Source organism: Prosopis cineraria, unplaced genomic scaffold, assembly GCF_029017545.1.
Source record: "Prosopis cineraria cultivar Desert tree isolate PC_DT_omini unplaced genomic scaffold, ASM2901754v1 PC10, whole genome shotgun sequence".
Lineage (NCBI taxonomy): Eukaryota > Viridiplantae > Streptophyta > Magnoliopsida > Fabales > Fabaceae > Prosopis > Prosopis cineraria.
In genome coordinates, this window is record NW_026555341.1 from 29,296,148 (window position 1) to 29,307,352 (window position 11,205).

General features: G+C 31.3%; 1 pseudogene; it reads left to right on the forward strand.

Annotated features, from left to right (window-relative positions):
• Nucleotides 1-3,422: 3,422 nt before the first annotated feature.
• Nucleotides 3,423-6,720, forward strand: LOC129322991 (uncharacterized; annotated as a pseudogene).
• Nucleotides 6,721-11,205: the final 4,485 nt, after the last annotated feature.

Below are 11,205 nucleotides of genomic sequence, written 5' to 3' on the forward strand. Positions count from 1 at the left end.
TCATCGTGTGCGGCTTTTGAATATTTAATTAATTTGAATGATTTAGATGTTTTTTTTTTTACTAAAAATGATTTAGATGTATTTAAAAAATAACTTCTATGTTTCACTCTAAACGACTTCTGTTATCTTTATTTTATTACAAAGGTCTTTTTTATTTGTGGTCAGAACTTACGAAGGTCATTGAAAGACCATGCAAAGAACAAAAGTTATATCAGATTTTAGCGGACTCAGCTTCTCTCAAAAGAGAGAAGCTTCCTCTATCTCTCTTTGAAGTAGAAGTTTAATCTTAACCTGGACAGTTCAGATTTAATATTTTTAATTTTTTATTTTTTATTTATATTTTTAAAATTATATATATATATATATATATTATAAAAAAATTTAATAAATATACTTATCAATTTGACAGTTTAAATTTAATATAGATAATTTAAGTTTAATGTTACAATTTTTTAATAAATTTATTATTTTGTTCAGAATATATTTGCACTATTTAGAATATATTTAAAAAGTTAATTTAAATTTTTTATATTAAATTGAACCATTTGTATTAAATTTGAACTATCAGATTAATAAGTATAGTTATTTAAAAAATTTATAATTTTTATATATTTTTTATTTTAAAAATATAAATAAAAAATAACAAATTTGAACTGTCTGAATTAAATTCGAATTATTTAAATTTATCTTTGTCTTAAAGGAGAGGCAGAGGAGATTTAATTTTAACACCCTAAAGTTGGATTGTGAACAATCATAATATCAAAATTTTAGTCAGAAGCTTGATATGCAAATTTAAATCATAGATTCGTTGGTGTCTTTAGAAATGTGATTGACTGCGATTATTCAATCATAGATTGTGAGATCAATATTTCGGGACTTGGATGGTTAGAGTGGTTGAATCATCACCCGGTAAAGAAAGTAGTTTGATTCAATTATTTTAATTTGTTCTACTAGTTGGTTAGGGTTAGTTTGTTAGATGGTTGATTTGTTTTTAACTGTTTTTTCTCCTTATTTTAGTAATTTAGTAATAAAAAGTTTTAATTTTCAAATATTAATATTAACTTGCTTCTGAGTTATTATTATTATAGTAAAATCTTAAATGTATACTTTGTTTATTGACATTATATCAATGAAAGTGCAGAAGAAATTAAAAACTCATTTACTTCAAAAGAATAAAAAGCTAAACATATAAAAAATGAGAAAATTAAAATTTAATATGTTACGTGTCAATAATTCTGAATCGTGCCTCATAATCAATGCACATGGTTTTGAATCAATAGTTTTCTCTATTGTTAATTATCATCATATTTACATGAATTTGATTACGTGAATTGTTAGCGTTAAGATAATCTCCCCCCCACCAAGAAAAAATTACATGAATTACATAAACACTAATAAAAAAAATTGTTAAAGATAAATTTTATGAAGTTTTTGCTCTTCCTTTTGTTCTTTTTATTTTCGCCGGAGGCAATATTGATACCATGAGTAATAACACGAGCAGCACCCACAATCGAGTTGAAGAAGCGTATGTATAACCCCTCTCTATACAAGAAACATCACCAAAAACAAGGATTTTAATCACTAAATAGAGTAAATGTGAAATAAGTGTCCAACCACATTTTAAACAGAATTATTTTTAGTAGGAAGATATTTATGAGTAATAAAAAAATGAAATAAACAAAATAATATAATATTCAATATCAAATCTAACTCTCTCTTTTTTTTGTCAGAATATCAAATCTAACTTATTTTCAAGGAATTCGTAATAACTAATAACTCCAGTTCATGGTTGTTTTTCTTTAACTTAATGCATTTTGCTTTTCACGGTTAGTGGATTTCCAATGCTACTGTTGTATGCAAATTGGGGATTTTGGGAAAAGCACGTTTGAGACACACAAACGGACCCTTCTTTTGTTACTTTACCCTTCTAACTTTCACACAAAGATTTATTTTATTCTTTTAATTTTATAAAGAATCTTTTTAATCCTATAAACATTATTAGTTTCATCAACAAATATTCTTACATCAAAATTTTGAAGAGAAAATATAATTTTGAATCCCTACATTTTACTCACATTTTGTTATAAATTTTTATATTTTTTTAATTATTTTAGATTCTTACACTTTTATTTTTAGGTGTTTTAAGTCCCTAAATAAATAAAATATAAGAACCTTGGAGAAACTTAAAACATAAAAAAAAAAAAAAAAGCATAGGGATCTAGATTACAAAAAGAAAATGCAAGGACCTATAGTAAAATATAAGCAAAGTACAAAAATTTAAAATTATATTTTCACAATTTTAAATATTGAAAAAATATTCTTAAATATTGACATGTTAATTTTAATTTTTTAAAAAAATAATAATTGATACAAAAATATTCATTTGAGATTAATAATATTAAGGTTAGAGAATTGAAGAGATACTGCATGAGGATAGACTACATACTGCAGAGCTTCGTGCAAAGAGGGGGCTAGCAGCTACAGATCTCTGCCCTTTAGGATGCAGGAACACGGAGGGTGTGCTTCACTTGCCTAGAGACTGTGCACGTGCTGAAAAGAGATGGGCCAAAGCTACTTAAGCTAGAGGTTGGGACTAGTTTCAAAAGCCTGAATAGAGAGAGAGGATTGGCTCAAATAATACTGAAGGAATGAGGTTGGGAAAGATTTCACCCAACACATTCCTTGGGATGTTCTACTTTGGTATGTTTACTGTGGGAAATATGATGTTCAAGATGCAAGCAAGCCTTCTTTGATGAAGATATTGACAGGACGGTCTCAGGGTTTACTTTGACGCAATCCTATATGATGGGGAGACCAATAAAACACAGTTTTGATTGTTGGATAAGACCCATATGGCTCTTTCAAAGATGATGTTGGTAAGTGTGGTGGTGTAGTTAGAGAGAATAATGTGTTTTGGATTTGTGGTTTTAATGCTAACGTAAGTAACAATCCTCAGCTAACATTGAAGTGTTTGGAATTATTTATTGCCTACAATTATGTTGGGATAAGAATTTCAATAATGTCCAAATTTTCACTAACAATGTAGAGGCAATTGATATGATAATTCGTTATGATCTGGTTCAGCATTGAACCAAGCTAGATTACTCTTGAATGGGGATTGTAATATTAGTTTGAATTTCATGTACAGAAAAGTTAATACTTGTACTCACTTGTTAGTCATATAAGCTCTCAATGTTTCAAAGTATTTTTGTTATATTTGATCAACTTCCATTTTATTGTGTTAAAGTGGTAGATATAATGAAAGAAATATTGTATTTAGTTTGTTATCTATTTTTATATAAGTTTTATTTTTTGTTAAAAAAACAATTTAAGAGACAAAACTAAAATTTTATATAAAATTAGGGCGTAAAAATAAACTTTAGCCTTTTTTGCTATCAAATTGAATCACTGTCCCTACCTAGTTCTGAGCACGGCGGGATATTCTTTGGCGGCCAAAAAACGTTGAAGACAAGGATTAATGGCTTGATGCAAGCTTATGCGAAAAGAGTATTATAAGACTATACTATGTCAGCAAATTCCAAAACGCAAATAGGAAGCACCGCCCTAAGTAGAAAGATTGAGTTTCTGGTCTCTGAAGTGTTGTGCTGCATTTGCACTTTGGGGTAGTGAAAGGTAAAAAATCAAGTAGAATAAATACGAGAAGCCATGAGCAGTATTAGGATTATACAAGCTCTGCTACGAAATCGGAGGTCCCTTTTGTCACTTTCTTCGTCTTTTTTGTCTCTGAAATCAAAGGAAATCCCTCTGTTCCCTCCTCCTCAGTTCCCTTCCTTCCAAAACACACGTTTGCTTCCACAGGTCTCACTTTGCGGTACTACTTTTCGGTTTGTTAACACGGCCGCATCCTCTGAGGATGATGATGACTCCACCGATGAAGAAGATCGATTCCAACGTGACTCTCTCTCCCTTCTTTTTGCTTTACTTTGCGGTTTATTCAAGTTGCTTTTTGTGTTGCATTTGGGTATTTTGGGTGTCATATGATTCGTGGGTTAATTGGATTAAAGTAGTTGCTGCTCTTTCCCGCAGTAGTCCAGAGTATGGTAGCCGGAATTTTTTAAAAAAATAATTTCATTTGCAAACAATACTACAGCTAGCTTTAAGGTTTACATTGGGATACTGATGAGTCACGAGTAAATATATATATATATATATATTTGGAACTTTGATTACCTCATAGGGTGCTTTCTACAAATATGCATATGCATATGCATTATTCCAGGTTGAGTTCGAAATTTTCTATTTGGTCTCTCACCAAGCAGTTCATCCAGTTTTTTTTTTTTTTTTTTTTTTTTTGAGGGGGTGGTTATTTACGATTTTGGTTGAACTTCAGGTCTGTCCCTAGAATTTGGAGCAGTTTCTTTTGACTATTTTCAATGGCTTTGGCATGAGTAGGAAAGAAATGCTTTTCATGGAAGTGTGCTCTTTATGCTATTCCGCGTTAAATCTGGTTGGAATAAAATGGTCATACCTTCAAGGGTTCAAAGTCCAGGCTTGTCTCTAAATCTTGTATGAATAGAATTATTATATGGCTCCAGTCTGGTGTTATGCCCATGGTTTCTTTCTAGCGAGTATCCTTGATTAATATGTAGAGCAATTGGAAATCATTATCTCACACAAATCCTTTAAGATATTTGTTGGCCATCTTCTTGGTACTCCTTTTCTTTAATAATATTGCTACTTACACTTAAAAATGTCCATTATAAAATTAGCTGGCTACTTGTATGGCATTTATTCTGTGTCACTCCATGAGATTTGATATCATACATAACTAGGTGTTTATTTTCACTTTTCAAGCAGCATGTTGATGTATCTTGATAAGATCTCACTATAATATCCATGTTCATGAATTTTAGAATTTGCAAGAGAGGCCAGTGAAGAAGGTGAAATGTCAGATGGATGGGAGGAGGAAGATGAAGCTGAGCCTAGGGTACCATGTTATTTTAACGCAGGCATTCTTGTCGGTTGTCTCTTCAATGATAAGATGTCTGCTTCAAATTTACAATTAAATTATACATGATTGTTAGTGTTGTCTTTCTTTGTAGGTTGGTGATGGGGGTGATGGTGGTGGAGTTAACTTGCAAGGTGTCCCTTGGGGACAGCGTGCCCTCTCTATTGCTCAGGAGGTCCTGATGAAGTTCACTGATGACATGGAACTATTCTCTTTCAAGACCACTCCTCGTGGATATGTTTTGTGAGATTGGACAAATTAACTCATGAGTAAGGTTCAGCCTATGTCAGATACAACATCCGGAAGTTTATTTGTGCATTTTATTATGTCAAAATCTGACCCTTTCCTTTGTAGGATGTATCGTATTATAATGTTACTAGAAGACTTCATTTGTTTTTTGCTTGGGGCAAGAACATCAGAAAATTTTTCTCATCTTTTTGCAAAATGTGGGCACAATAATGAAGAAGGTTGTTTTTTTCTTACAACAGATATAACATATAAGCATATATGCTTAAAGAAAGCTGACATCAGTTCTGTTCAATGATTCTTTTAATATCTGATGAAGTGTGAAGGTAAACCTTCCCCCAAAATCTAGTTATTGAGGTGGGAGAACGAATCCACTTAAATATCACAACATAGCATTCTATGCTTCCTTAATCTCAATCAATATCAAATTCAAAATTCAAGTCATCTGTCTCCAGCCTAAGATAATGACTGCCCAACTCTGCTCTATGCCACATTTTTAATTCCATCCATTTTTCTTATAAATTTCACCTATCATTTTGTCTCTACCCTCCTTGTGCTAGATATTTGCCCTGTGTGAATGCCATATGCTAAATGATAGAGTTTGAGCTCAGCAAATTGTGTCATCAGTGATGCATGATATAATTGTGAGCTTATGATGCTGTTCTCTTCTGGTGGGTACCTGATCTGTACAGTTTGTTCGGCGCAACTTACCTTGTTTCTACAGATATGGGTGTCCAAGCATGGAAGAGCTGGAAAGCTACAGTCAAGAATACAAAAAAGATTAGAAGAAGTTGGGACACTTGGAGAAATACCTGATAATTTAGCTCTTGAGGTTATTCATCAAAGCCATATCCTATTTCTTGTTATGATGGGATTTTATTCAATAGCAACTGAAAGTCAAGCATAATGTCGTTGAGGCTTATTTCATTCCAAACAAAGCATGATTTTTTGTTCTCCAGGTATCATCCCCAGGTGCTGAGAGGATGCTTAAAGTTCCTGAGGACCTGAATCGATTTAAAGACATGCCTATGAGAGTTTGCTACGCAGAAGATGCAGAGTCCAGTTACCTAGAAAAGGAAGGAGTGTTCCTGCTAGTTTCTGTTGAAAAAGATTCTGAGAATTGTGTGTGGAAGTTGGCAGATGTAAAAGACAATAGAGATCCTTCAAGAAAAGGGAGGCCTTTAAGTCGTAAACAGAAGGATTGGAGATTAAACTTACCGTTTAAGATGCATAGAAGGGTAACTTTGTACCTCGAGTTCTAGTCAAATGTTATATTCTTTAGTTAAAGATCAGGAAGATAGAGCTTTTATTTCGTCTCTTACCTTTATTTTTTTTCTTTTTAAGACGAGCATATCTGAATCCTGTAGCTAGCTTCTTTGTGGAAGAGAAAATCAGTTTTGAGTTTGTAATTGTATTACAGTTCATATACACTTGAAATTTCTGTAGCCTTGTGTAGTGCTGAACGGTATTTTTGTTCCCAAAAGATTAATGAGATTTTTTTATATCCTTGAAATATTAGTAGCCTTGTCTTTTGAGGCACATTGTAATCTAAGCCCTTCTCCTGGAAGTTCAAAGATGAAGCTTCGATCAATTTTGGCATTGTGTTTTATGTTTATTTTGTGCATGCCATCTTGCATGAAGTCGCTTAGTCACAAGTGCTATTGTATGTGTTATACTTGAATGCATAAAAACTATGAAATAATCATAAGAACGTATTTCTTGCTGCAATTTGGTTTTCTCAAGTTTAAAACATAAACGATATGATTAGAGTCTCTTTCAAAATTCATGCTTAACATCTACGTTGTAGTTCAGATTTATTGAGCAGACATTCTTTCTTTTCTTTTTTTTTTTTTTAAGCAGGAGGTAATAATTAAAATTATTGATGGAACAACAATCTTTGTTCTTTCAATACACTGGATATATATATAAAATCTTCATTTGTAATATTGCCAGTCTTGTTCACTCTTAGCATTCTTCAATATGATACACTTGGATTCTTGGTTTGTAAGTTTCTTCAAGGGTTCTGTTGAATGTCGTAGATGCAGTTTGGCTTTCTTGTTTTTGTTTTTCTTTGAATAGAATAGGTTTGAATAAGCTGTTTATGGATCACTTCTTTCTCACACACTGCAGAGGCTCCCATACATGCAGTGACCAGCCCATGAATAGCTTTTTTCAAAAAAACACGAGAAAAGAAAGAACAATATTCTCGCTTATTCCTGACTAAATTGTTGCTTTAAAATTCTTCTTTAGCTGTTAGATAATTTGAAGTTTTCATCTTTTTATTTTCCTACTTGAAGGGATGCATTTATCATGTCATGTTACCATCCATGGACCATGGAGGAGTTTGTTAGTTGTGTTTCTTTCCCTTGGGCATAATTTCTAGTTAGTGGTCCTTCATTGTTAGCTGCAATGATACATGATAAAGAAGGTGGTCTGAGCAGCAGGACCACAATCTCGACATAGTGCTTGCTTTGTCAATCATTTTCTCAATCTCATCATATCATTCTTTTTTTTTTCTTTTTATTTAACTCAATGCAATGTTTGTAGCAGTACTTGTTGTGATAGAAAATGTCTATATGTCAATTTGAATATTGATATCTAGATCTTTTGGTGGTTTATCAACTCTATCTTTTCAGTGTTATGCAGGGACTCATTTTAAGTATTTGGCATGTCTAATTCAGAACCTTAAATATAACTGTTTCATCTAACTTCAAGCAAGTGCAAATAGATGATTGTGAGGTGTATTGTTTTCTTCAGCAGAAAATATACTGGAAAGGAGCGTTTAAACATATCAAGTGTTAGCAGCATGTGTATTTATTTCCCACATTTGTCCCCTCCTCCTGTCTTTTAATTTTGAAAGAAAATAATGAGCACACACACTCACCAAGAGACATACACTGCCACATGATAGAGATTTGAAATGACCATGTTGATTTATGATTATTTTGTAGTATATAGGTATACCAGTTCAGTTCTGTTTCTTTTTAACTATCTGGTGCTGGAGGTCTTGGGATTGATCTCATCTTGCTCTCTCTTTCTACACCCATGTGTAAAGCTGCACAATTGTTTTGCTTTTTCTTATTAGTCATGTTCTCTGTGTTTTTCTCCTCTGCATCTGCCTGAAATCATTAGCTTGCTCAGAGTGATTGCAGAGTCTGGTTATAAACATCTATAGCTACACCAAGCCCATGATTGACATATGAGTGGAGGCCAAAACAGGTCCTGTGCAACATGTGGGTTTTTAGTTCAACACAGTTAGGAAAAATCTCATCCATCCATTTTGATCTGATGGTCATCCATTGTTGGTTTCAAAGCAGCAGTATCCCATTTAACACAGCCAATGACATGACAGAACAATAGCCATTAGATCAAAACAAACAAATGGGTTTACCATTGACCACATGCAATCCGTATTCAACCAAGGGGTTGATTCAATTGAAAAATGGCTTAACATTGTCTGAATATGTCACATGTGGGTCTCACCATTCCAATTATAAACTGAAAATGCATATATATATATATAAGCATGTCATAGGTGGGTCTCACTTTTTAATGTGCTTAACTTGCTTTTGTATTCTCGTACAGTAAGTTCTCTGTACAGAACATTGTTGATGACATGCAAAGCACTGGTGAGCTTGTCATTCTGAAAAGGTATGTGAAAAATTAACTTGAAAGCTTGATTACGTTGGCAATATGAAGAAGAATGATCTGTGGTCCCTCATTGATGTGGGAAGATGCTTAACCAGTCCATTCTACAGTTATCTGCATAATTTAGAGAGGACAAGTGATAAGACAGCTTGATGTCGAGAAGCTCTCTGGTTTTATTATGACAATGTTTGTTCTTTATTGGGTTGTTTTCTTAAATTTGTTGATATGTTTGTCATGTCCTTCGGTGTTTGCTTGGTTTTGATTTAGAAATGTTTCATACACCTTTTTTTTTTTTTTAAGTGAAAAATGTGAACTTCAAATACAAGCTTTATTTTCAAGCATACTTTTTTCAGACACGAACTTTATTTTCTCTCACCATTGGTGTTAGGGTGTGTTTGGTCTAAACCCAAACCTCACTTTGAGTGGTCCAAACTTCAATTTGCATCCCCAAAGTCGGTGCAGTACCTTTTAATTTTGTTTGGATAAAGATTACAAGAGAATGACTTTTGGATCAAAGCTCAAAACTGAGGTTGGGTTAGAAGCTGATATTCAATGTATAAATTGTGTATAACCCTTTTTTTTTTTTTGGCCAACAATTGTGTATAACCCTAACCATAAACATTTTAAGGGTAAATGAGTAAATTAACATTTAAATTATAATTTTTGAAGTCTTTATCATTTTCATGTCAACTAATGATTAAAATTAACTTCTATTAACAACAAGAACAAGCACCATGTCAAAAGTGGAAGGGAAATATTATACAAAAAGTAAATTTAAAGTTCAAATATTTTTAAATTTATAATTTAAAAGTTAATTTGCTTATTTACTCTTAAAGGGTTTGTGGTTCAGGGTCATACACAATTTAGCCTATATAGAGTATGAGTCTTTATCTTAGGATTTTCCATTTTCATCAAACAATTGACATTGAGGTTATTAGGTCACCAAATCCTTCGGCTTCCAATGCTATCATGAGCCTATCAGTGACGTCAACAGTTCATCCCTCTACGTTCTTCTCGTTATCATCATAAGGATTACAAAAATGACAACTTGCTCCCAATTTTTAATTAGAATGAGTACCAATCAATCATTTTTTATATAAATATAAAAGTATTTGGTTTTTTTTTTTACCGAAAGTATTTGGTATTTGTTAATCATAGTTAAATATTGTTGATTCCAATTAGAAGTTTCTGCACGTAAAATTTCTTCCTGTAGCCCTATTTATAAGAGACTTAAAAAAAGGGTTTTGTGGTCATTTTATAAAGAACTAAATTGATTATTTGTTACAATTTTTCCTTTGTATCTCTATTCAATGTTAATATAAAGAAAGTATCCTATGTTTTTAAGGATGTATTTAATATGCACAAACTGATAAAGATTTTTAATTTTTAAATAGAGTTAATAAATTTTAAATTTTTTCTTGATTTAATGAAAAATATTAAAAATGACTTATAAATGACTTTGTTTAAAGAGATTTCACTTTATTTAAACATTTATTGGTAGTACAAATTAATAGTTTATTATTTTTTCACACATTTATTTTTTTTATTTTTTGACATAGCCATCAGATATTTAATATTATTGAATTTTTTTCTTCATTCACACGGATTCAAATGTACACAACTTCATATTTAAATAGTCATAACTCATTTCACTAACATTAATGCATATTGATATTACAAATTTATTTTAGACGTAACATGTATTCTGCTATTTGTTAATTTTGTCCCTAAAATTTTTTACTTCTTTGATTTTGTATTTGCAGTTTTTGCTAATATCTTCCAATTATTGTCATAGGTTGGTGTCGTTTTCAAAAGTTGTCAATTGCTTGTGATTATAGCTCACTGTAATTGTTGCGTTTCAATAATGATGACATATAACGAAACAATGTTCATCATATTGAGAAAAATTAAATGCCTCATTAATGTCATCCATCTACCATCTCATGTTCTATTAATCAATGAAATAATAAGCTCATAATGACCTTCATAAATCGTAATTGATTCGAGGGCCTTAAATTCTGGTTGTGTGGATGAAGTGTGAATTGTGAAAAATAATTTCTATTACTCTCTCCGTTTGAAATATTGTAAGATATTTTTAACTAAATTTTATTTTTAATAAATTAGTTAATTATTTTTAAATTAATATTATATTTTTATATTTACTATTATTTAATAAGGTATTATACTTAAAAATAATTATAAAATGATTCATTTATTAAGGTATTTTTGAAAAAAAAACACATTAATTATACTTTTAGATGTTAAAAATACTTTATATTTTCTAACATACAGCTCTTTTAAAAAAAAAATACTTTCTCCATTTTAAATTATAAGACACTTTT